This window comes from Equus caballus, chromosome 3, assembly GCF_041296265.1.
Source record: "Equus caballus isolate H_3958 breed thoroughbred chromosome 3, TB-T2T, whole genome shotgun sequence".
Taxonomy (NCBI): Eukaryota; Metazoa; Chordata; class Mammalia; order Perissodactyla; family Equidae; genus Equus; species Equus caballus.
The window spans coordinates 67,614,281-67,642,176 of NC_091686.1; the positions used below are offsets into that span (position 1 = coordinate 67,614,281).

A 27,896-nucleotide genomic window follows, 5' to 3' on the forward strand; every position below is an offset into this window, starting at 1 on the left:
TAAAATTCCCCTCTGTTAAAAATACTATCTATATGGGTTTGCACGCTCCGCTTTGGCAGCCTGGGGTTTCCCTGGTTCGGATCCTAGGTGCAGACACGGCACCACTCATCAAGCCATACTGAGGCGGCACCCCACATAGCACAACCAGCAGGACCCACAGCTAGAATATACAACTACGTACTTGGGGGCTTTGGGGAGAATAAGAAGGAAAAGGAAAAAAAGGAAGATTGGCAACCAGATGTTAGCTCAGGTGCAAATCTTTAAAAACAAAATACTATCTACAGATTGAAATATAGTTACCAGAAGCATCAAAATAGCAAAGGTGGTATGGTGGGAGGGGGGACCCTGAATGGGTCATAAGGAGTTGGTCTCTGAAAGGCCTCATCATGGCTTGGATGACATAACCCTCAAAACTCTCTACCTCCTTTGCCTTTAATTTCATCCAATCTTCTAATCATTCAGGTGTTAGCAGAAAGAGCCTTCTGGTTAGAGGATGCCAACATACAGGTTAGATTAAGACATTGACATTCTGGATTTTTAAAAAGAAATATTACCCGTATCACTATGGTTTAAGCCAAATTGACTTCATTAGGTGGAAATATACCTGTGAAATTGTCTTTATAATTTGTTAAAATATCAGTTTCTCAAAGAGGAATTATACATTTACTTATTATGCACCTGCTGGGGTTGAGCATTGAGCTATGTACTCTTGCCCTAAGAGACAAGGTCCAGCCCTTGGCCCAGAATAGTTTACAGTGTAGGTGGGAGGCCACCTGACACCTTACCTGACACCTGACAGCAAGTCCAGGTAAACTGTCCTAAGTGCTGTAAGAATTCAGACTAAGGGCCAACTCACAGCTGCCTGAGATTCCTCTGTGAGGTCAGAAGTCAGAATCTCATTCTTGTTAAGTAGAATTCACTCATTCAACAATTATATGTTAAGCACCTACTGTATTCCAGGCAATATTATAGGAACTTGGGACAATGAGAGAACAAAACAGACAGGGTTCGTTTTCTCATGCATGGCCATATCCCATGTGGCTTCACAGCCCTCAAGATAAGCAGGATAACTGAAGGAAAGAAGATGAGTCATCAGGACTGGGATGAAGAGCCATTCTGAGAAAGTAAGGAACAGGGCAGGGAAACAGATGATTTTCTCTTGAAATTTTGAATCCTGTCTTAAGTATGTCTGAAATTTTCCAGTCCAAAGTAATAATTCGTGGACCCAGCACACTTTTGCTTTCTAAAAAGGGCTGCTTGTTGGATGTACCATCCTGAAAGCTTCGGGAGAGGCTCTGTGGGAGAGAGAGGAGAATGGGTAATCTGCTGGACCTAGAGTCTGACAAATGGGGCCCACCGTGTCCGCTCTGTAATTAACTAGCTGTGTGACCACAGGTAAGCCAGTCAGCATCGCTGTTACCAATGACAGATGATTATGAAAGCTCCAAAATGTTTCACAAATGTAGGAGATTATTAATATACATATTAATGTCTATGTTTACGGGTCACAATAGCAGAGATCACAATAAAGAATGATAGCTGAGCAAAGCTGCAAAGAGAGTGGGAATTAAAATATACATTGAGTATCTGCTCAGTGCAGTGTGCTGCACTATGCTGGCTTTTTCTGCGGATTGATTTCTTTGATTCTTACACTAACCTCATGGGAAGGATTATTAGCCCTTTTTGCGTGAGTTAACTGAGACTCAGAGAGGTTGTCCTCAGTCACGCAGTCAGCAAGTGGGGGGATCTGGCATTCTAAGTTAGAGCAACAAGACTTTTTGTTTCTGTGCTCTTCCAGCCTGGCCAGGCAGATGCCCTTGCCCAGTAAATGGTACTATCACGCTGTTTGATGAAAATACCATTTCCCTGAAACAAGGAAATGATGGTAATTTTTAAAAAAAAAGTCAGGGGAGACATTTGAGTGTATTTAAATATATATGAGGACTGTGTATTTTCTTTTAAAACATTTTAAAGCAATTTATTGGATTATGAATATAAAGACTTTTTCCCCCTGCTTTATTGAGGTATAATTAGCAAATAAAATGGTAAGATATTTAAAGTGTGTCATGATGATTTGATAAATTTATACATTGTGAAAGATTCCTTCTATTTAGTTAATTAACACACACATCACCTCACATACGAATTTATCCTTTTGTGTTCATGTGTGTGTACGAACATTTAAATTCTACTCTCTTAACTAATTTCAGTTATACCACCCGGTGTCATCAACCGTACTCACCATGTTATACATTAGATTCTCTGGACAATTTCTTCTTCAAATATGTAACTAGTATAAAACTACTATTTAGTTATTCTGATTATTTTTTAATATAAAAGAGACTACAATAGCAATTCCGTTAGTGGATCTGAGATTGAATTTAGAATATTACTTTAAGCAGATCTAAGTCTTGCCAAAATGATGAATAATTCACGTGAAAAGTATAATTGAATTTCTGTGATGCCTTAATAATGATACTTATGATTTACTGAGTCTATATTCTGTGTTAGACACCGGGCTAAATGGTTTACAAAAATGTACCTTAATTATCCCTCACCCCTCTCTTCTGAGTTCCTTCTTTACCCTTGTTTTAGAGGTAAGGAAATGGAGATGGAGAAAGAGCAGCAAGGTCACGCAGTGGGTAAGTCATAGCTAGCAGTGGATTCCAACCCAGGGAGGACCACCTTTTGTAGGCGCTGCTCTTGAATGCCATGTGACTCCACGTGAGGGGACAAGGGCCACTCTGTTGAAGATAGCAACAGAACAATGTGCACATGAAACTTTAAAAAAGTCATAAATTAGGTAGATCCAGGCTTTGCAGGGCCTGAAGCTCATACAATTATGGAGACACTCTAAAAGAAAGAATACAAATTACAGTATAAAAATGAATATTTATTTTAGATAAGAAAAGAAATCTTAACAAATTACAAATTTATAAAGCTGAAAAATACCGCAGAGAATCCAGAAAAATAGTATGTGTTTATTAAAAAATTGCCTGAAACCCCTCTAAGATACTTTACAGTTTTGGTTACATGCTCTTGATCTCCTCTTCATATAACAATGATTTATTTTTTATTTTAAGATCTTTTTTTCTTTTTCATTTTTTTTTTTTTGAGGAAGATTAGCCCTGAGCTACCTACTGCCAATCCTCCTCTTTTTGCTGAGGAAGACTGGCCCTGAGCTAACATCCATGCCCATCTTCCTCTACTTTATATGTGGGACACCTACTACAGCATGGCTTTTCCAAGCGGTGCCATGTCTGCACCCAGGATCCGAACCGGCAAACCCCGGGCCCCTGAGAAGCAGAACGTGTGCACTTAACTGCTGCACCACCCGGCCAGCCCCTGTATAACAATGATTTTTAAGATAATCTTCTATTCGAAGAACAGAGCGGTAGTTTATTCTTTCTGTTAGTATGGTTGATCAAAATTTGTTTTTCGTATAGATACCTGGGTGAGTAAATCATGTGATTTCATACTCAGAAGTACTTAGTATATGTCATGTTACTACAATTGCATCTTTTACAAACACAGGAATTCGGAGAGATTTCATGTAACATGATTCGAGTCAAATAGGAAAAAAACTGTAGGAAACATTTATAATTGTACAGCCTGCATTATTGAGTATATTCCCAGAATGAGAGGGTTTGTTTTGTCTAGGGTTGATGTAAACTGAATCCTCAGCTTGCAAATTTTCATTTTGATGATTGAGAGAATTTTCCCCGGACTAGCTTCTGGCTCTGTGTATTTCAACCTTGTTTCTCCCACATCTGCCTCATTGTGGCGTTGTGTACTTGAAGCCCCATTCTGATCTCCGCATCAGGAGGCGGGGTGATCAGGCATGGTAAGCAGAGGAATATTCCTAGAGGCTATTCTCGTACGGGGATGGCTAGTAAAAACAGTTATAACATGACTGTGAACCAGTAAAATGTATGTCACTAAATATAAATTGAATTTAGATATCCTCAACTCAACTTCCCCTTAGCCAGATCTCAAAAACACAGCTATATCAACGTCACCCACTACAAGGACAGTTGCAAAGAAGGGAAGTGGGAGTGAGAAAAACAAGCAGTCCTAATCAATTTGGTTAAAATATATGACTTCAGCAAATTTTATAAAAATATATGACCCTTGCTAGGGCCCCTCCCAATCCTTGAGAAAAGGCTGAATTAGTGAGGGGTCCTGGAGCTTAAGTTAATTAGCTTCACAATAGATCCACCTGTGGCTAAGGTGAAGTTCTTATCTACCTGAGTGGCATCATTGTTTAAAGCATGTAAATATATTCATCCTTATGTTCAGGTTAGTACCTGTGACCCTAGTAACTGGTAACAGTGACAAATATAAGAAGATTCTGTTGTATGGTCAAAATGGTAAATCCTACCTAGATCACTGGAGTGATCTTATGTAAAGCTTCCATTAGGTTAGGCTCAAAGAGATTTTTCTTTCTTTGGCACTGAAGTGGTATTTTGAATTAGTCATATAGATTTTTTTCTGTTTTTCTCGATCTCCACCCAAACTACACTCTCATCAGCTATACTAAAATTTGCAGGCTAAATTTTAATTTATCAAATTTGTAAACTAACTCTCATTTGGCTTCCTCTTTTGTAGCTCCTAAAAGCAAAGTTAATGTTGGAGATTTTTTTCAATAGCTGACTTATCCTCAGGGTAACGATACCCTATTACTCTTTTCCTCTGGAGGCATCAGTGATAGAAATGTTTAGGGAAAGGGATTTTGAAGGGAGATTCTAAAATCTTTGGGAAATTCCACAAGTAGACAAGGTTTCATAGCCATGTCGACAAAGGACATTGTCCAGAAATCAGCGAGTCGTGAGTCATGAGTGAGGCATGCCGACATTCGAATGGAGTCAACAGAAGGAAGCTGGCCACGGACCCAGCAACTCTTGGCTGCTGGGCCAGAATTACTACAAAAGATTTCCTCTTTTCAGTAGATTTTTCTGGAGTGTTCATGCTGTATGATGTGATTGGAGCTCAAATTCAGCTCCTGTTGTTAAGGGGAAAAAACCAAGAAGTCACTTAGAAAAGTGTGTAGTGGGCAATAGAAAGGTTCACAGCCAGGGAAGACAGACCTTGAGAACTTAGCTCATATAGTGAGGTGGAGGTTGAAGGAACAAACTTCCAGGAAGTGTCCAAGCAGTGCTGCTACTTGGGGTGAATTTTAAAGGATGAATAGGTTTTGCCATGCAAAGAAAGAGCAAGGGTATTCCAGACAGAGGGAATAGTATGAGCAAGGACTCAGAGGCACTAGAATTTGAAAGATGAAAGCTGAGGGCAGGAGCAGAGACAGATCTGGAGAAGCCAGAAGCGGCCAAGCAGAGAAAAACTTTTATCAGGGAGAGAATGTAAAATGTATCCTGAAGACCACGGCAAGGGGGTAGACATTGAATATTAAAGCTGGGAAAAGACATGATCAGATTCATGTTTTAAAAAGTTCACTTGGGAGAAGTGAGTGAATCATGGAGGGGGAAAGCTTCAGGTTCGACCACTTAGAGGTTTCTGTGGTAATCTGGGTCAGAGAAAGGAGGACTTAGTCCAATGCAGTGGGGCTAGAAAGGGAGAAGAAATTCACTAAGAATTTTTTTAAAAAAAGGCTAGATAAAGTTACATGTTGGAATACTTCATAGATACAAGTGGAAGTAGAAGTAGAAATGCTGACAGGGCAATCATGACACACAAGTGCTGACTGATGTTAAGAAATGCTGACAACACAATAGGAGGTGAAACAACCAGGAGATAAAATTATAGTACACACATAACACACAAGATTGAAATGGAATATATCAAAACGTTAACAGCCATAATCCCTGGATAGTGAGATGACAGATAGTTTTTATTTTCTTTTTTATATTTTTCTATACTCAAAATGAATCATATTAGTAATGCAGAACTATGACAAATGTTCAGAAAACAAGGATGGAAGGAAGAGTGGAGACAGATTTCAAAGCTGTTAAGGAGATATACTCTGGTGTATGAGAACTAAGAATGATTCCATAAAAAGAAACAGAGTTATGATTCCTACAGAAGCCTCTCTAACTTAACCTGTTCTAGAAGTTTCTACAAAGCAAGCATTATAGGCTATGGCACCCAGGTTGGATATATAGTAAGTGAGGGGTGTAAACACGAGATAGGAACCGAGGTAGGAGAGAAATTAAGTTGCGTTCTCCTTTCTCTCCGTTGGTTTAGCTCTGACTGCTGAGCTGACTACAAGGGGAACGTGTACACAGGAAAGCAGAAGTCTCTGAGTCTGATTTCTTGGATAGATGTTGCCCTACTGAAGTCAGACCCATGAATGGCTACCCCAGGTCTGCCCAGTTCCCGTCCAGCCCTAGGCTCTGCTCCCCTGACTCATAGCATTCGATGCCCTGGTTGCTTGTATGTGTTGAGAATTCGAATGTGCTGGAACAGGAAATTGTAGTAAAATACCCAGTCATTAACTGCCTTCACAGCTGCTTATTCTTTTCTGAACCCTTGGAAAATGAACCATAATACTCAAAATTATATTAATAATAATAGTTACACTGATGTTAAAAAATAGGCAATACCATATATTTGCCAAAGCACCTAGGAGTAATATCAACAGCTTCACTGAGTGTTCAAAGGTTCAAATTTGAGGGTCATTTTTTGCCAAGAAGAGTCAGTAAGTGGCCTGAAATTCCACTCAGTACCTTCTCCTATCAGAGCTAGCTCTATGAGCAGGCCCAGCGTTTCTGGAGGAGAGCACTTGGGGGTGTGAGTGCGCTTTCCTCTTGAGCAACATCTTTTCTCCTCTCCATGCCACCCTTGCCTTAAGAACTTCAAGCTCAGACCTAGAGCTCAGTTCATAAATCAACTCCCCCAGATGGTTGAAAGGTCCTGTTCATGTGCTCCCGTGGCCTCTGCACCTATTTGTATTGTAACACTTCACCCATTGCATTTTACTTGCCTGTCCATACTCTCACTAGATTTCAAGGTCTATAAAAGAAGAAATGGTCTCTTATTCACTGTTGTATTCACAGCACCTATCAAAATGTCTGGCATATAACATGCTGAAAATATATTTACTAAATAGTTAATAACTGATTTTATTAAATGACATTATTAAATTATTGAACAAATGATCAAGTTCAGAAAAAACATAGAAGTTAAAAACGTGAAGAAGCAAATACTTAGAACATTTGCCTTGCTTTGCTAGTGAGCCCTTTATTACAGATTTCACCCCTCCCTCCTCCACACCCTGCCTTCTGTGAGCAGCTGCTCACTGTGGCATTGAGCTCCAGAAAAGAGGAAATGTGCTAGATGGGAATAAAGTCTTTACAATTGTGACTACTATAAAGTCTCTTGGGCGGTGTTCATTATACCAGAAACTGAAACTATTCTTCAAAATAAGATGAAGAGCAGAGGGAACAGAGCAAGAGAGTTTCATTTAGCAAGTCATTTTTTCTAGGACATAAATTGATACTTTAATGTCCTATCTTCTGGGGTGCAAAATCCTTTTAACTATTATTTGTGCATATGGAAATAGGAATATATCCTTATATGAAGCACCCTCAGATATTGCTGCCCAAAACGAATGTAATCACGAAGAAACATCAGACAAATCCAAACTGAGGAAATTCTGTCCCAGAATAAAGGAAACTAAAAATATATGACAACTAAATACAACACACGATCCTAGATTTGGATCCTGAAATACTTTTCTCTCTTTTTCTCCATGCATCCATGCATCCATGCATCCATGCATCCATCCATCCATCCATCTATCCATCTATCTATCCAACTATCCATCTGAAGGTCATGATGGTGGAGCTCTCATGAATGAGATTAGTGCCCTTATAAAAGAGACCCCAGAGAGGTCTCTAATTTCCTCTGCCATGTGAAGACACAACAAGAAGGCCATCTATAACCAGGAAGTGGGTCCTGATCAGATACCAAGTCTGCTGGTGCCTTGGTCTTGGATTTCCCAGCCTCCAGAACTCTGAGAAATAAATGTTTGTTGTTTAAGCCCCCCAGTCAACGGTGTTTTTGTTATAGTAGCCCAAACAGAATAAGACATGTACCTTAAACAAAGTAGTTATTAAACTAAGTCAGGTTAAAAGCTAAGCATGCTGAAAATGTGTTAGAAGACCTAGGAGTGTTTGTTTCTCTCAGAGTTAGTTTCAAAGTACAGGGGGACATATCAGACTTTGTGTAATTTCCAGTAACGTTAAGTGCAAGGATGAAGGCCCACACATTTAGTGTTGCAAATAATATAAAAGGCCCCAGGAGCACTCCAGTGAACACAAGTCCTCAGAGACAGCTAAGCACACCAGTGTCTAGGGGCTGTAGGAGCCTGGAAAGCAAGGATCCAGTGTAAACATAACTTCCAAGCTGATCATTTCTCTATTGCTCTCTTGGCAGTTTCATGCTTTCTGTAACACCGTGTAAAGGTAGGCACATCTTTCTGATCAGTAGAGTTTTCTTTCTTCTAATTGTGATCCTCAGAAATCAAGGCTCTCCAAAATGCTTTGAGAACATTATTTTTATTCCAGCAAAAACTCTGTTTGCATTCATTTAATATGACAGGGCTGCAAATGACTTTCATAGACCCTAGACACGTCTACCTTCTGGGGGCTCTCCCATCCATACTAAAAATTATTGTTGATGTAACTTTAAATACTTCAAACTTTTCTTTCTGTTTTAGGCAACATTTATCAGATTTTTGTGGGCCCCCCAAATTTTATCTTTTTCTGTTGTGATAAAAAATAATACTCTCTTTGACTCTAAAGCTTCGTTTTTATATTTTAATTTTAAAAGAAATTGAAACATTTTCGCGGCCCCTTAAAGTTATCATGGGCCCTAGGCATTGTGTCTACTATGCTTAATTCATAAGATTTGAATTAGATTTTGAATTACTTAGGGGCCATCTTCATACCTCTAAGATAAGTGTAATATTTGAATTGACGTAGGCATTGCAGTGCTAAAAATCAGATCTTGTTCTATAACACATATATTTATATATCTGAATATTAATTGAATTTTATAGACCTATGGATCACAATATATACCTATATCCATTTATAATTTATATTATATTCCATTGGGAGTCACAGTTGATTTTAAATATCGTCTATTAACATTGAACCAGGTAATCCATGTATTTTTACTCAGCATTCTGTTGACGAAGGCTTAGACAGCTATCATTACCTGTCTGTTTTGAAGACCCCATGGTGGATCCTAGACCCTCCTAAGATCTTGTTCTATAACAAATAATATTGTGTTTTTATCATGTGGTTTCCATACTTGCTCTTTTCTTTTCTTAGTATTAAAATTTTTTTAAATATAAGACATCTCTGTGAAATAGTCATATGTTGCTATTAATTCTTTCTGAAGGTGAGTTCTTTGTTGATAAGATCATAGCTTACCTCCTATAAATAGCATTATGGTGTCACAGAAGATTCTGCAAAATCAAATAGAAGAAAAAGTGCCATATGGAGGTTCAATATTAATTTTAAAAACTCCAAATATTAGTCTTTATATAGAAAGCTATTCAAAATAGTAGTGTGAATCATTTTAAAAGAAAGGAAATTAATGTCAAGGGTTAGCCAAAAAATTAGATCTTTTATTTGCAGCAACTTGTTTCTTAAAATTAAGACATTTTCCATGGTCTTCAAAATCATCACATCAGAGTTTCAAGAGTACCTAGCAGAGCGGTGCCCTTGCATGAAATCAGTCCCTAGTCCCCTAGCGTTTTCATAGCTCCCATTGTGCCAAGCATTAGTGCAGCCCTTCAATGCCGGGGCATGAGGACGCATTCCATTCCTTTCCATCCCAAATTTATCAAAGAGTTAAGAATGATTCAGAATAGATCACACTGTAAAAACTGAGAAATCATGTAAATGCTGTCAAAAGTGCTTAGTTACTTTGCTTCTGCAAATATAGAATGTCTAGGTGCTGGGTCTTCAGTGGTGAAAAAGCAGCAAGAAAAATCTCTGTCTTTATGAAACTTAACATGGTACAGATGTCTGTTTAGTTTTAGCTACCATGTCCCCTTACTTCTGAAGTTAAATCTTTCCAGAGCAATGGTTTTATTTATTTGATATAAGCAAATTCTAAAACACAGTCTGGGGAGGTGGCTAACCTCCATTCTGCAGAGCTAAAGTAATTAGAGAAGCAGGAGAAAATTTCTGAAGTAACAATTAAGTTTGGATTGGGAATTAGGGCAATTGGAGAACTCCAGGTGCCTGTTGACTAACCCTAGCAATCTGACACCAGGTAACCAGGGAGTTCCTTTTACTGCCACGACTGGGTCCAAAGGCCTTTGGCAGCATACACGAAGTACCCGTGGGTTCCAGAAAATTGTGAAGAAATCCTGTTGGGATCATATCAGTTCACCACCGAACCCAAAGGACCATGATTTTAATGGCAAGGAATATCTCAAACCAGATAAATAATTCATCTCAAAAATCTCTGTTTTTTTAGTGTGAAGCTCATTCATGAAGAGACCTCTCTTTGCTTGGACCTGCAGCAAAAGTGGGTGCAGAAGCTTGTACAGATAGTTTTGAGGAGGTAAGTTGATTGTTCTCAATTAGAATTCTTATTTTTCGTGGAACTAATAAGGAAGGTTCAGAAAAGTCAGCTCAGTTACATGATGGAATCGCACTCCCTTTTCTTTTTTTTTTGCTGCTACTTAAAAGGTTTCTTTCACGCATTTCTTCTTCAATGATAGGAAAAAATAGCAGCAATAGCAATTTTGCTTTTTTAACAGCTCAAAATGTAGAGCAAAACAATAAACCTAAAAGAGTATTAATTTCTCAAAAAAAAAAGCACAGCAATAAAAGTTCCTTTACGCTTTCTTAATGCATTGTTTTTAATTGCTTTTCGGGAGGAGGAAAATAAATGGTAAAAAAATTAAAGGATAATTCTTTCATAATTTCCAAAAATTTCTCAGTGAATGTGCTAACGATACTTTAAGGAAATAAAATGGGAGCTCTAGGCAATGCTGTTGGATCCCCACACGTATCGCTCTATCTTCACTTCTTCCGCGCTCACTGTATTTAGTCTTCCAGGCCACCGGAGTCCACGACACCAGCAGAGCCACTGGCTGGAAATACTGGGAAATTAACCCCCTTGGAAGCATCTTTTAACTAACGATTCACTGGGGCAGTGCATAAACATCCCAGCTCCCTGGCCCTCAGGTGAGATCACGCTGAAGCACATGTTTTATTTCCGTCGTTTCCAGTGAAGTTCCGTTTAACCCATACCAATAACTTGCTCGAGAACCAACACTTTATTGATTGCCTTCTCTTTCTTTCACCAACATCCCCCTCTCCACCTCATGTTTGCTGCGATCACTTCCAGTGTAAGTGTAAGTAAACTACTTACACTTGAATCCCTAGCTGAGTGACCACTTTTAGGGAGAAATGAACTGAGACAATAGCTTGGGGTCCTCTGTGGGTCTAGAAACCAACATTATGTTTAGTTTCTCCCGAATTTCTAAAGTGGGGTAAAAATATACCACTTCATATTACCTAGGAAAATTGTGAAGACATGTAAAATGCTTTAAGTTTTTAAATAGTCACGTTAAATAGTATTTTCACATATAATTTAGTTCAAATATTATGTAATACATATGTGTGTATATACAAGCATATATAGATAGATTGACCAAATGTTAATATAAGTAAATTATAGAGAAAAAATATTAAGAGGATAATATAATGGCCTGGTAGAACATTTATGTTTATTTTAGACTCTTAATGATGTTATATCAGAGAACTTTTGATGCTACTGTTTTCATCTCTTCTCAGCTGGTACTCTCTTATCCTGCCTTCATTTTTACTCGGTTATACCTTGAACAGTGAGACTCTTGGGCAAGAGCAGCACCCCTGTAGTAGTTTCATTATATTTGAAAAACAAAATAGCAAGGATTCACTTGACAATGTGTTCGGTGTCATTGTTTGTTGGTCAAAATTATTTATTATGTACCATAAGTTGTCATTATTTTATTTAAATAAGTGTTTTGTCCACATCGTTTTATTTATTCAAATTTTTAAAAGAGACTTATTCATAGCTCCCAAAACCAAATTTTTTTTCTTCTACCATTTTGATAGTTCGGAAACATACATGTTTGTTCCATTATCTCTCCTTTCTTATTGCCCTCCTTTCTTCCTCTTTCCCTTTTTCCTTCTTTTTCTCCCTTTTTCCCTTTCTTCCTCTCTCCTTTCTTCTTTCTTTTCTTCTTTCCTATCTTCTTTCCTTACAAATGTAAACTTTTCTGGAAAGCTTTTTTTAAAAAAATCAATCATATTTCGACTTAGAAAATTTAAAATCTTCTATGGAAACTGTTATACTTTTATTTTCAAAATACAGAACTAATTCCAGAGAGGATTTATATATTTGAGTCTCTTAGTTTGGGAATTTTTCTCAAGTCCCCATCATGAGGCATTAGGAAAAGTACTTCATAGTTTAGGTATTTGTCCCCAAGGCTGACTTCAGACTATCCATCAATCAATAGCTGTGCTCAGTAAGGCCAGCTAGCCTTCCACGGCTCTCAGCGAAAGGGAGGAGGAAATATAATTGATGATGAGCTTATCAGCCAGATAAGGAAATGAAATTTACATATATGAAACAAAGAAAATCTTCTGACTATATGATCCTTAGCATGAAATTACCAGCTTTTCTTATGTATCTAATTATGTCATATGAAGTAGATGGCATTCCCATTTTATCACTGAGGAAATTGAGGATAAAAGAAGTTTAATAACTTGCTAAAGTTTATCTGAATAGTAACAGGGTAGTAAAACCATGCAGGTGCTCAAATAAAAGATAATCTGATTGAACCCAGTCAGGATGTTTAGTTCCAGCTACCATACTGTTTTCACCCTTCTTTTAGGATACCTGGACCAAATTATGCTGTACAGATTATAAGATATAATGTAGACATTATTAGGTTTGGACTAGCCAGGATATTGATTGCATTAGAAGTCCTGATGATCTTGATTCTGTAGAACTTGAAGAATTTGTTTTTCCCTTTGTTGCTTCCTGCTGCTGTTTATTTCAAGACAGCTTCATGAGATTACATCTGCAGTTAACTGAGATTTAAAAATATTACCATATGGTTACTTCTACTGACAATTGGGCTTCAAACAATTAACTTCTTCCTTAGATCCGATTCCTCTTCATTTTGATTCTCACTTTATCCAAAGCCAACCATGCTGTCTATTTGGAGCAGATTATTAGCTTCAGGAGAGGGTCTGATTATCATCCACTTTCTCCCAGATAAGATACTGGCCTAAGAAGTGAGTTGAGTGGTAGAGAATAGGAGGAATATCTATATTAGTAACGATTTTCAATAACTAAAATAATAGTTTCCTTCATAAATGTTTTTCATGTTCTAAAAATAAATGAATTTTTTTGAGGACTATAAGAAGGGATATAGTCATACTATAAGGAAATGTGGCACACAATTATGGGTTTGAAACATAAATCTTCAAACTTATGTTTCCATCAAATGAAACAGATGGCTAGATTGACTTCTGAAAATAACTTTCAAAAATATATTAAATATTTTAAAATATTTTTAAATCCATCAATAAACTGTTAAAAACAAGAAGAAAATTTAAGCCAAGGAATGAGTAGAGTTGGAATTCTCTTTATGTGTTATATACCTTTGTCTAATTGTCAGTGTTCTGTTTCTTGTCTGCATACGTGTAATCCTCACAACAACTCCAAGTTGATAGTATCATTTCTAAATTTAACATATAATGAAACTGAGGCACAGAGAAGTTAAGTGATATGCTTGTGATTACTTGGCTAATCCTATATATCTATAGATACACAGATACATAGAACTACATATACATAGATCAAGATGTATTAGAGTTGATAAAAGTACTTTGGTATAATAGAATAAAGACTGGATGCTCTGAATAAAGGTAAAGCAAATTGAGAAGTATTCCTATTAAGACTTAGTAAAGTCAAGGATAATTTGGATATATCTAAAATGTGTCTCCAACAGATTAATTTTAAACATGATGAAAATTTCACTTTTCCACAGTTTTCAGCATACTCAATTAATCGCTTATAACAAAGCAATAAGAAAAAGACAAACAATTTATTACAAAATGTGGGAGAACAAATATAGGAAATTCACATGGAAGGGAAACTTAATGTAAGCCAATCTACGTATAAGGAGATGCTAATGCTCATTGGCCATCAGAGGAATGCATAGTAAACTATGATGAAGTACTAAGAATTAATACATCAGATAACACTGAGCATTATTCTAAGGGTAATGGGAACTCATACATTGCCCAAAGGGGAATGTAAATTTGTATAACCGCTTTGGACGTGATGAAGCAGCTTTCTAAATTACTTTCTACCTGGAACAGAGCATCTGGGTATACGCACAGGATATATTTGATAGAGAGTGAGGTCTACTGGGTTTTATGGGAACTGTCCAAAGTAGTAAGAAGGAGGATCATTGGGAACTAATCTATAAATCAGCACCTGTGAATGCCTACTTTCAAAATACTTTTTAAAAGATTGTATTATTCTGAAACTAGAAGCTAGAACTTGCAATTAAGAGTTTGATAATGTCTATGATGGAAGTTTTGAGGTCCCCAAAACTATGATGTTTTTCCAAAAACCAGGAAAGAGAATTTTGAAATATAACTAAATCATCCCACATAAATATAATAGTATTTGACAGTTACTAAGCTGAAAGGAGAAGATTATTTATGAAAAATCTTTAAGCAGAGTCCAATGCTGGAAGTTCTCAATGCCTCTATGACTAGGTGTTTTCCTTTAAAGGCCAATTGAAAGATCTTTGGAAATATGGAGAAGATCACAGACATATTTATGTTAATGGTGAAGTCTGTCAAATAACAAAAGACATAACTCTATTTGTTGATGATGAAAAAGTTTTGTTGCAGGCAGTAAAGAGAGAAAAAAAGGAAAATTTGGTCAAAGTAAGTGGGAAAAGATTCAAGCTCCAGTTAAATGTTTTGTAGAAACTTAATTGGACTGAGAACAGTGAGTGACCACCTCACACCCAGTGTTTGTATTAACAGTATAAATTTGGGAGAAGAAAGAGAAAGGTGCAGTAGTAGAGGCATATTAAACAAACCAATGAAACAAGACTAGGAAGTTATTACTGAAGTCCTGGCTCAGGCTTTGGCGGGAAGCACTGAAATGGCCGTGGAGAGCAGGTTGAGGTCATATCTACCTAGTTAAAGCCTCTGGGGACTGTGGATAGCCAGGTTCCTTCCTATGAGTTGAGCCATCCTTACTCCCAACTAATGCAAAGACCAATAGCCCAATGATAAATATATCAATTGCTATCACCACAAGCCAAGTTTCATGGCTACCATAGAAACCACTTATGATACAAAGAAAACTATTAATCAGTGCCAGTCAAGACAAGGCCATAGAGTTCTAAATGGTGAAGAACCTAAGCACTTCACAATGACACACTAGACTAAGAGAGTTTCTCTAGTTCAATGCTACTCAGTGTGGTCAGTGCATCAGCAATATCAGGATCACCTGGGAGCTTGTTAGAAATGCAAATTTAAGGCCCTACCCAGACCTACTGAATCATAATCTCTGAGGCTAGGATCAAACAACCCGTATTTTAGCAAGCCCTCCAAGGCTCACTAAATTTAAAAAAGTCTACTTGAATTTACTCTTTGACATGTAGAAGACAGGTTAGGAAGAAGGTCATGTTCTACCATATTAGATCATGGATTAAAGATAAATGTAGTTGTAAAGTCATTTTACATCAAATATCTGACTTTTCTATCACCTCAAGTCCTGAGAGAACCACCTAGTGCCCAGTACATAATATAGTCAATGCTCCATAATTATTTATCAAATTAATGAACAAATAAATAGTTAAATAGAAGGACAAATTAGAGGGGATGCTTTCTGTTAGGGCTAAAGCATAGTCTCTAGATGGAAAGGATACTTGATATGTAAAAGGGAAGCAAGAAACCATAACATCGAGTAATTCAAGGCTATTAACCTTGGAGAATTGTTTTGTTAGAGACCAGTGGTCTAAGAATATCTATTAAAAAACGGTTGGAAAATACAATTATTATGGAATCTTATTATCATAATGCATTTCAAATTGTCATAGGGCAAAAGAATCCTGGGAAAAATGTGGCTGACTGTAGGTTTCCATACTTCTATTGGTCAACTGAGGCTGACAAATGTTTAGTTGCCATGCTCTGTCATGAACCGTTCAGCTTGCTATGAAGCCAGGGTTTCATAGTGAGATTCTGAGAGGATAATACCAGATACCAAAAGCTATTGAAGACAAGGAGAAAACCAGTTTTGCTTGCTCAATGAAATTTCCATGAATTTAAATAGATGCTTCTGGACTTACCTGAGAAGTCCCAATATGATTCAGCACCTAAAAAGAAGATGGTCTAAGGTAAAAGTCACCTGGAAGAGCTAGATTAACTCCGGCAATGGGTGGAGGCAGAGACAGAAGAGGCTTCCCTTTTCAGAGGCAGCTCCAGAAGCGATCACTCTCCTGAGAGCAATCACTTGCCCGGAGTCCAAGGATCCATGATGCAGTGTGTGGTGTCCCTGTCCAGTGAAGGACAGATGTGTTGTCTTTGTCAGCCTCATGCTACTATGAAATTCAGATGACTATTTTTTCAGCTATGGATCCTCTGGGTCTGGCTTTCTGGCCCTTGGGGAAGTTCTCTGAGCTAACCAATGTCTCTCTCTCTCCCTCTCTTTTTTTGTAGTTTTATTGAGGTGTCATTTTCCTACAACAACTGCACATATTTAAAATGTACAGTTTTATGAGCTTTGATATACGTATACGTCTATGAAACCATCACCAGAGTCAAGAAAATGAATATATCTTTCAACCTCAAAATTTCCCTCCTGTCCCTTGTAATCCCTTCCTCCAACCTCACCCCTCAGGTTCCTAGGAAAACACTTGTCTGCTCAGAGGCTCTCAGGGACAATGGTCCTAGAGACCAAGGTGAAGCTGCAAGACTTCATCTGTTCTAGCTGGAAAGTCACGTCACATCACTCATGTCATGTCCCATTTGTTAACCAAGTCACAAATAGCAACTCAGATTCAAGAGGAGGGGAATTAGATTCCACCTCTCAATGGAAGAAATAGCAAAAAATTCTCAGCCATCTTTAAATTATTACAATTGGATTGAAAGCCACTGTCATAGCTTAATCTCCCTATTTTGTAGATAGACATACCAAAGCTTGGAGTTTCGATGTGACGCCAATTTTGAGTAAATGCAATTAACTCTAAAACTCCAAATACAGTGTCCAGGACTTCAGGAAAGCTTTAAGTCAACAACTTTATTAGATACCTGCCACATTGCTTTTGGCATCTCTCTAATAAAAAATACCTCTAGCTGTTTGCTTAAAATTTCTCAAGAGAGAGACTTCCTATTCCTAGCTGCTTCTCATGAGGGCTAGAAAAAAGAAAAACCTAACTCTTTAAGTTGCATGGAAAATATTCACAGATCCCATGAAAAAGGGGTGTGATCATTGCAAATACTCTACCTTATGTGTTGTCTGTCATCTTTTCTCATCACAATTTTATATTGCAAGCCTGGTTAAGGCATTACTGAGAAAGGGGAGCAGCACTTCAAAACATCTGAAAGAGTTTAGATCCCAAAAGAAATTGTTGTCACAGGTTGGCTTCTCAAGAAGCAGATTCTGCTGAAAAAGTTCTCGAGATCTGTTGTACCACAATGTGCATATAGTTAACACTACTGTACTGTACACTTAAACAAAGTTAAGGTGGTCCGTTTTTTGTCTTGTGTTTTTTATCACAATAAAATAATAGAAAGCAGACTCTGAGATGATTTTAGAGTTCAAGACGTTTATTAAGGATCAAAACCTATGAAAAAAGGAGGAAGAAGCAGGATTGGGCAGAGAACAGTCAAACTGCTACTCAAGCCCTACATAGACAACCCAGCATGGCAAGTCCCAGAGCAAAAATTGTTGTCCCACCTGGAGCTGAAATGACCCCCCTTTATACTCTCACTGAGTCACTGGATGCAGGCTGCACCAGGAAGTGCGTGATGTTGGTGGAGGCAGCTCTCTGCAGCTGGGAGAGCAAGTTCCTCCTTGAAGGAGGACCTGGCAAGCAGAACTGCATGCCTACAGCCATCACTAGAGATACGAAATATAGACGACAAAATAGGGGAAAAGTAACAACTCTGCTTTTGAAGATGTTGTCTGAGATCCCTGAAGGAATAATATAGGACTTCTGATTCAGTGATAATTCCGGTACACTGAAAATGGAATACAGCGATATTTAGTATTAATTTTAGCTAGAGAATATTTTCTTTGTTTTCACACATGCAAACACAAATCCTCTTTTAACATGACATCAGTGAAAGGTCAAGAATAAGATCATAGGGGACAAGTATGGGAAATGGAATATTTTTATGCCTCTTAATTTCTACACTTTTGAGTTTATTCATAATATTATCAGTTCTTATGGTTTTCTTCCAGGTTTTTTGTACTTTTCTGTTATTTTGTGCTTTTATGAAAACAGAGTCTCTAAAACAAAATATGCTATTAAGATGCAATTTGAAGGTTTAAAATGTTACAAATGGTATGTTGATTTACGTCTCAATATTTTCATGTAATTTTGTACTTTCGTGTAGAACAACTTTTTTTTCACGTTTTCAACCAGAATATTTTGAGGCTTCCTAACACCTCACTTGCTCTCTGCATGAGTTATTTATTCTCTCTAAACCTCAGTGGCTTCATCTATAAAATAGAGATATGATGGCACTTACTTCATAGGATCATTGTGAGTGTTAAATGATATAATGTGTCTAGATGGTTTATGGAGGTGGCAGTCAATATGTGTAACTGACTCTACTGAGATACTGGTAACCATCTTTTCATCGGTAAAACTCAGTCATTGCTATATGATACCCTTTTGCAAAAGGTATTTGTTGAACAGTAACAATTAAGGAAAGGAAACCTAAATTCTAAGCTCAGGATTCAGGCTCCAGGACTTTTCCAAAGCCGTCACAAGGTGGCCCCAAATCCATATCCTTCTTGGCTCTGTGTTCACGGAAAATGAATCAAAGAGCAAGAAGATATTGCAGAAAAATCCATGGTAATAACAATCCAAAGTGTAGGTGGTTCACTTAACAATCCATTGTCTATTTGGCTAGAAGAAGAGAGAAAAGCAAGCTTCGTATGTTTAAAATGGGCAAGAAGGCTGTTAAATGTGTTTAGACATTTTTCTTCAAGGCTAGTCTCTATAAAAGTAGTAAATAAATCATCCTATTCACGTTAACACTTCAAGTAGTACATGGCCTAGCATGCTTGGCTGAGAAAAATCTCTAATCTTTACCTTTTCCCTCCTCTGTAAATTGGTTAGTTAACAATTATTTGTTTTTTTGCTTTTCCTGAGTACTTGTAAAAGAGTTTCAGAACCCTTTCCTCTTTATCGTCTTCTACTTGAAACACAGGGAAAAATTACAGACTATGTAGCCTGTAAGGTTCTGTCAAGTAAGCCTCAGATCGAAAGTTTTATAAGATCATGACTAATTCATTACTTCTTCTTCTTACTTCAGTATCCTTGAAGTCTTAAGATGGAGCCTCAGAAATTTCCTTCCAGTCAGTGAAAAATTCTTTCCAGGGTAAGTAATGTGGTGTTAGAGAAAATGCTTGGCAGTTGACGACAACTGATAGATAATATTTGAATAGATGGTAAAAGAATTAATTCAGTGGAACTGACCATGTAAGTACTACCAAGTGGTTACAAGTCTTAGGCTCTAGGGTCAGAAGTTTGGTATTCCAGTTTAATTTAATAGTGGGGTAGCTTAGATAAGTCACTTCAAGGTAATTATACTTACTTTGTGTAGGTTTTTGTGAGAATTAAATGAGAATGCATGTAAAGCGTGAACATTTTGCCTGGAACGTGGTAAGGACATAACAGTACCTCTTATTACAATCATTGCTTTCGCTCATAATACCATGGGATAATGGAAAGAATTAATTTAATCTTCAGTGGAAAGATCCAAACATCACTGCTGATATTTCTCAACTGATTCTGAATTGAACCTCAAAACCCTGCTCTAATTGGCACAATGTCTTCCACATTTCTTTTTGCAGAGGGAGAGGTGGTCAGAAGTGTGGACAGCCCAAGATTGCTTGGAAGAGGGCAGCCTGGAGTTTAGTAAGATGGTCTGAGTATATATTTTAACCAGAAAAATAGAAAATTGTATTTTTTGAGTGAGTTCATAGATTTTTCAAAGTAAATGAGAGAGACTTGATTTGATTGTGTGCACTCTGCTACATCTTTGATTTTTTATCTCAAGAAAAGAGGCAGAAATAAGACAAAACTGTGGAACTTAGTCATCTACAGAAGTTTTCCCTGCATGTCTTATAAGTAGTAAAGTAAAATTAGGTAGTCTAATTGTAGTGTAGATATATCACAATTCCTAATTAAATGTGACTCACCTTATGCCTAGAATTTCCAGCTTTACGTATTACATGAATTGTTAAAATTCTGTTGATTTGTGGTGAGGGCTTTTGCAGCAGGCCATCAAGATTAAGACCTTAGGTAACATTGCAATGCTAGATGGCGGGCACATGTTTAATATTCTCCCTGCATTTTGGAGAAAGTTGTTCAGTGTTTCTCTTCCAAGGTAAATGTGTTATTAAGACACAGCCACTTTCATCAAGAATGCAGTTGTATGCCTAAAACATTTCAAGATGCAATCAAATGCAATATTCATGCATGATCTTTTGAAACTTACCAAAAACTAAATCGCACTTTTGAAGACTAAAATATATATACACCAGGCACTCTGTTGCATATTTTTATATATTATTTTATCTAATTTTAACCACAATTTTATAAGTATTATTATCCCCATTTAACAGTAACATATGTTGCAACCAGGAATTAGATACACTAGGTCAGTAGTTTCCAAAATATTGACTATGTACTAGTTTATTGTGCAGTGATTGATTCATGCAAAAGAAACATTTACCAAAGATATAAAGTATAAAGCATAATGAAAAGCATGGTAAAAATGAACAGTCATGAGTGAGCATCATGAGCATCAGAACTAGAACTTTATCATTATTACCAACTCCATCTATGTGCTCTTCCACTAGCCTGTCCTTCTGTGTCCAGGCAGAGTTAATTACAGTCCTAGACTTTGATTCATTCTTACAGTTTTAAGTGGAGTTATTTTCCAAAACTAGCCTAGATATTAATTTATTTATAACATTCCTTTAGTCTGTGTGAAACTACATCAATGTTTTGACAATCATAGATTTAAGGTAAACACTGTTAAGCCTAATTCTCGGATTTTATAGTCTTTGCTCAGAATTCATCAGTTTTGTGGTTTTAATTCAGTACTTACACGTGATTTCTTGGTAATCACTTATTTTGTGCTGACTGAATCAAGAAAGCTCAATATAACATTCTACTTCCGAATAGTTTTCTTAAAACTGTTCAAAATTTGAGATTGAATAGGAATAACATCAAATACACTTTCTCATAATTTTTTACCAGTTTACTATGTTGTCAATGGGAATGTTGAAAAGGTAGTAAACGAAAAATATTTTTCTGCTGTTTGTATCTCAGAACCAGCAGATTTCAGAAATCTCTTCAGCTTTTACTCTGGTTAGTCCTGTAATATACCAGCTATTTGCCAGGCACTGGCTACAGCCTTTACGCATATTATATCATTCAATATTTTCTATATGAACTGTTGATAGAAGTGATAAGATGGTCCTTCCCCTTCCTTTCCCTGATCAGATATTTACTAAGCACTTACTAAATTCTGGAAACTATAGTTAAATCTAGGGCTTCAAATATGAAAGGATATAATTCAAGATATTAGGAGACCACATCATATTAAAAGGACACAAATGAATGTATTTATTTTTTAATTCATTTAATAAAACATTTACCAAAAAAATGGAATCCAGGATATAAGGGAGTCCTAAAGGAGTTTATGTAGGTGCTGTGGGTGTCTAGAAATCTGAATTATGGCCCTTTGTGACAGGCAGCTACTGCCTTGAGCAGATGTCAATGGAAGGGATGATGCTGGACACTTCCTCTCTCCCATGTCATCTCTTTTTGCCAGCAATATCCACAAACTGAATTATACAGGAGCACAAGATTTTAATGAAGTCTTGGGAGCAACTGAAGGGAACGTATGAGGTGAGCCTTGAATGGCTTCTTATGCCAGAAAGTAAGGATGTGCTCAGAAACTGAGAGGGATATGTCCAGAGGACAAAGGATTCAGCTTGAGGGAGTAATCCTCACGGAGAAAGGAGATGTGAGCAAAGATCTCAAGGAAGTGAGGGGTTTAGTTTAAAAGATAGCTGGTGGAAGAGAATTCCAGGCAGAATAAACAGTCCTAAAGTGGAAGCCTGGCTGCTGTATGTTTAAGGAAGAGTAAGGAGCCCAGTGTGGCTGGAGTGAGTGAGCAAGGGCAAAAACACTGTCAAAAATGCTGTCAGAGAAGGAATAGGGAGCCACAGCATGTGAAACCTTGTGACTCATTTCTAAGGACTTAGACACTAACTCTGAGTGAGAGGGGAGCCAATGGTGGATGTAAACAGAGGAGAGTCCTGGTCTGACATATTTTGAAAGGATCTCATTGGAAAATGTGTCAAGAGTAGACGTGTGAGCTTAAGAATACCAGTTAAGAGGCTATTGTAGTCATTTGGGCGGCTGAAGATGATGCCCAGACCAGGAGGGTGGCAGTGCAAGAGCTTAAACTTTGAAAGTAGAGCCAACAAGGTTTCCTGCTGTATTGGATGTAGAGAGAAGAGCTGAAGATGACTTTTTTTTTTTGGTGAGGAAGATTATCCCTGAGCTAACATCTTTGGCAATCTTCCTCTGTTTTGTATGTGGGATGACACCACAGCATGGCATGATGAGCAGTGTGTAGGTCCGCACCCGGGATCTAAAGCTGTGAACCCCGGGCCACTGAAGCAGAGCATGTGAACTTAACCACTGCACCACCAGGCCAGCCTGAAGATGACTTAAGTTGGCTTGTAATAGTATTCCAGGTGACAGATATATGGATACAGACAACAGGGTTGGAGTGGTTGGCTTTGCTTCAAAAGATATTGACAGGTAAAAGTTATAAGAATTGGTGATTAAATCATCATTTTAACTTGAAATGCAGGTACTTATCAGTTTGGGGCTCTTTTTTGCTAAGGAAGATTTGCCCTGAGCTAACATCTGTTGCTAATCTTCTTCTTTGTGTATATGAGAAAGCCACCACTGCATGGTCACTGACAGACAACTGGTGTAGGTGTGCGTCCAGGAACCGAACCCGGGGCCACTGAAGCCGAGCATGCTGAACTTAACCACTAGACCACTGAGGCTGGCCCTAGGGCATATTTTATACAGGCTTCTAACTTTATTTCAAAAGGCGCCTCATAATTAATCCCGTCCTGCAGATAATTCTGTAGTAGCTGTCTCATTTCTCTTGTTTTGAACCATCAATTTCTTCTGTGCATGTCTTGATGTGTTGCATGATAATTATAAAAGATAAATATTTCTGGATATAAATCCTAATGTTTCTTAGTATACTAGTAATTAAGACGGGGGGAACGAGCTCAAACACTCGTGTGTGTGTGTGTGTGTGTGTGTGTGTATGCAGTAAAATACAGAGTTTACTCATTCTTTTACAGCTCTTTTAAATTAACCCCTTTCTCTCTTTTCTAGTTGGGGACCAGAATTGACTGGGAAAACTGGGATGAATTGATAAGGAGGAGATTTTTCATCTTCATACTAACCTGGACATATTATTGCGAGTTCACTATGCAAAACTGCAAAGTCACAATTGTTAAACAGTGTTTTTTTTTTGTCACCTTTCCACCCTCATTACCAAGCCTTTTTGCCTGCCCTTTGTCCTTGTGTCTCTGGCACCTAGAGCTTTGTCGCCATTTTCTGGCAGATCAGAGCCTTCCCTCCAGAGCCTCCACCTCTCCTTCCAAATAGAAGTTAGCAGCACCCCCTTGCCCCATCTCCATCCCCACTTCAGAGCTACAGATAAAATAAGTCACCGATCTGGTTATAGTGCTTAATTCTAAGATAAACGAATGAGCCAAAACTTTTATCGACAAACTCTAAAGAGAATTTGCAGAACTAAAAGCCATCTCTAATAGGAAAATATATGAGGGTTATATTTCATTACAGACTACCTCTTAACAACACCTTAACAATGCATAAACATAACCCTCCCCCTTATCCTACAGCAAAATTAAAATGGCAAGCAATGAGCTTTGCAGCCACATGCAATCCTTTGTTCCCATACTCCTCCTCTCTCCCAACCTATATTTTCATACACAGAGCTTTAGTACAGGAGAGGTTTATGTGTATGTTTTAATAGTGTACTCCTAAATGCTAGTCTTTGCTTTCTGGGAGAGTCCTACAGTTTCATGCATTGTTTTATCCAAAGGAATGCATCCTTGCTATTAGGAGGCAATATAGTATTGACTTGGTCAGGATGAGCTTCAGAAAGAGATGTAAAGAACTAACATGCCATTCAGTATTTTTAATAATTTTGCTTCTCTCACTTATAAATAATTTAATCTCCCTGTATCAGAGTTCAATTATTAAATAAAAGTACGAAAGATCATTCTTTCTTCTTTTGTAGTCAAAGCATATTTCCAACCACATCAAAATAAAACAACTATTAGAAATATTTTTGGTTATAAGCACAAGAAAGTGCAGTAGAATTAGGTCTGTTCCTGATTTAAGTATCCAAGAGGCTTTTAGTACTATTAACTGTTTCTCTTAGTCTAGGGCACAGATAAGTGCTGGGTGGCTCCATTACAGATGGAGAAACTGCCTAGAGAGGGTACAAGGTTTCCCAACTTTAAGATGGGTAGAATCATAAAAAGGAATTGAGGGCCTCTGACTCACAGTCCAGTGTTTTCTAAAGCAGACCACACTCAGACGTTTAAATTCATAGCCAAATAATCTCCAAACACAACTAACCACAGGGACTGTGAGGTAATCAGACCACTTGGGAGAAAAATATAAGAACAAGAACCTCTTGAGCAAGTGTTAAACATATCCCAGAATTATGGTGGTGTCTTAACTTTGTTTACCGTAACATAAAACTAAGGATAGTGAGGGGCAGAGTATTGGGGACTGTGCTATCAGCACCCTTAGACTTCACTAAGTTGAGTATTTTGGGGTAATTTGCTATTTACAAAGAGAGAAGAGAACATAGGAGCAAACCAAAGAACTTTAAAGTGGGCAACTGAATAATAGAAAGATAAATGCTGTTGCAATCTACAGAACACCCAGAAAGAATTGCACTTCTGTGGACAAAATAATGTTTTTGCTCTTTTATCTTTTTTTTTTTTTTTAAAGAATTGCCATAATTTTCAATTTCCTAAAATCAGAACTTGAGACAAGGCCTTGGGTGCTGGTAGTTTGTATGTGGAAGGATCCAGGACACGAGAGTGAGGGAGTAGAGAAATGAAATAGGGAAGGGTGGAAAGCCAATATAAGTAAGCATGCTTCATTGCGTTTCTGCTATGGGTAACAGAGTCTCTATTCCCCTGGAACTTCTAGGAAGCACACGAATGCCTTCTATAATTGTCTCCCTTAAAGACCTAGAGTCTGAAGTATATAACCATCACTTCTCCTCACCCAGTGGTTGAGGACTACCTGCAGGGGCATTAACTCTCACCCCCTCCTCGTAGCTCTTCTTGCACATTAGTCAAGCAGTCTCCCACTACCTCAGGGAAAGCTTAGAAAGCAGATGCAGAAATATGCCTGCCCTTGAGGTGGGCAGCCACCAGTGCAAAGTGAATCTGAAATTATATGGAACACTTTCCCATAGTTGTGACTGAGATCAGAGGTATTTGATGGGATATGTGATATGGAGTACAATAAATTAAAGTCAGAGGCTGCTTCTTGCACTACTTAGATTCACTGGAACTCCACATGAGTTCAATCAGTCACTGAGTCTTAGAGGAACAAACTATACTCCCCACTACAGCAACTGGTTCTCGGCCATCATTGACATTCATCATCTCTCTCCTCCACATCCATGCTAGATTTTCATTATGCTTGGTTAGAAATTGAACTTCTTTCACTTGCTTGCCTGGTAGGGTAACCTAGACCTTCATCCCTGAAGGGTTTGAGCTTTTGGTTGTCTTGCCCTTATCCAGCCACAGTTTTTGAAATTGACCATTTCCCCTGGCATAGAAACATCACAAGTCCCCATAAGTATCAGCAATCTTAATGCCTCATCATAATCAGGGTCGATTATATCAACCAGTATAGCAACTCTTTTATTTCTCTACTGATCCATGAGCATGAGTCATATAAAGTGACCAGGGGGCAATTGTACTTTTAGGTTCAGTGGAACACTTTCTGTGTGCCCTGGTACCAATGTTCTTCTCCTTCAAACCAGAATCTTTGAGATGTCAGAGCTTAGCATCATGAGTTCTGTAAGCACAAAATCTGCAAGCGGGTAGCAGGGCATGGTGGTTGGAGAGGTCAGTGTTACCTCTACCTCTTATTTCCCAGATCCACGTATATATTCTAGCACCATATAATGGCCATGGTTTGAATACATATACCACATCTTGGAGGACAGTGCCTCAACCTTTGGGTGTCATCCCTGAGCTGGTTCATTTCAGTTAGAAAGTAATGTTAGAGCTTACCAGAATCTGTCTACAAGGTCATGGAGAATCACATGGTTTGAGTTAGAGCAAAATTTCTAGAAATTTACTCCATTCAGCTATCTCCGTAAAACTCTCCTACTACTTCATTCCCCCAAATCTTTCCACTCCATCAATAGCAAAAACTTTATTCAAAACCTTTAGCCCTAGCTCATTTAGCTTTGGTCAGGGAGGAAAAATTTCTCCTCTACTCTTATAAGTTCTTCTGGCTGGTCTAAAAATTAAATTGACATGAGATAGATTAACAGGAGAAAATAAAATTTAGTTACATACGTATGGGGGCTCCATAAGAATATGAGGCCCAAAGACATTCAGGCAGTTGAGGTTTAGATGCTATTCTGAGCTAAAGAGAAGGGTTTAGAAGTCTGGGACTGCAAAGGGGAGGTAGACTATTTACAGGAAAATTGGAAAAGAAAATATTTGGTAAACAAATGTTTGCCATGCCATACAGAGAGAGAACTTTGGTTTCCAGGCCCTGCTTAGTTCCCCCACCACACCTTGCTCATATTCTTTGTGTTTATCTCTGGTGATAGTTCTCTTCCTGAAACATACTCTCTACCTCAATTCTTTCAGGCAGTCAAGGGAGAGGTAAAAGAAAAACTTCTTTATGCCAAAGAGACACTTTTTGGGGTGGCAAATTTTGCTCTTCTGCACCTTTGAAACTTCCCCCAAGAAGTTTCACAGTCCAGAAGTTGAGTTGATAGATTGTTCCCTCTCATTGAACCAGTCTCTTAATCCTGACATTAGGTCAGTTCAAAAAAACTCATTTCAGGAGGCAGTGATGCAGAGGGTCTCTCAAAGTTAGGCCTGTATTATGCAAGCAATCAGAGTCATTTCTAAAGAAACAAAAGAAACACAAAGATTAATGATTAGAGAAGATTATAAACCAGTTTCTGAGTTCAGGGAGCAGCCCATAAAGATTCCTAGATGTCAGAATTGAAGCATCTTTAGCAGTTTGAAATGTCTCTGATGATGCCATCAGGTGTTCCGGTAAGCTTTCAGAGTGGCCTGCATAGCAACAGGCATGAAGAATATTGTCTAAACATGAGCTGTTGTGGTGATCTCTCTGAAGTTTACATCAAGTCCTCTAGCTTCGGATTGTAGGGCTTCAGGAAAAGGACAGTTTCAGTTCTCAGTGTTCCAAGTCAAAAGATGAAGGAAAATTGGAAACATTAGTTTGGGAATTTGTAGCCAGATATTTGAAGAAACTAGAAAAATTCGGGATG

General features: G+C 37.9%; 1 long non-coding RNA gene across 2 annotated transcripts in view; it reads left to right on the top strand.

Annotated features, from left to right (window-relative positions):
• Positions 1-10,289: 10,289 nt before the first annotated feature.
• Positions 10,290-27,896, top strand: part of LOC106783014 (uncharacterized) — a 29,716-nt gene continuing 12,109 nt past the window's right edge. Inside the window, exons 1-4 of one of the 2 annotated variants that reach the window (XR_001380480.3) lie at positions 10,290-10,542; positions 11,035-11,171; positions 19,560-19,625; positions 20,101-20,172. This is a non-coding gene — a long non-coding RNA (uncharacterized lncRNA). The remainder of the gene's footprint in view (positions 10,543-11,034; positions 11,172-19,559; positions 19,626-20,100; positions 20,173-27,896) is intronic. The other variant, XR_001380482.3, reaches the window with a different exon arrangement.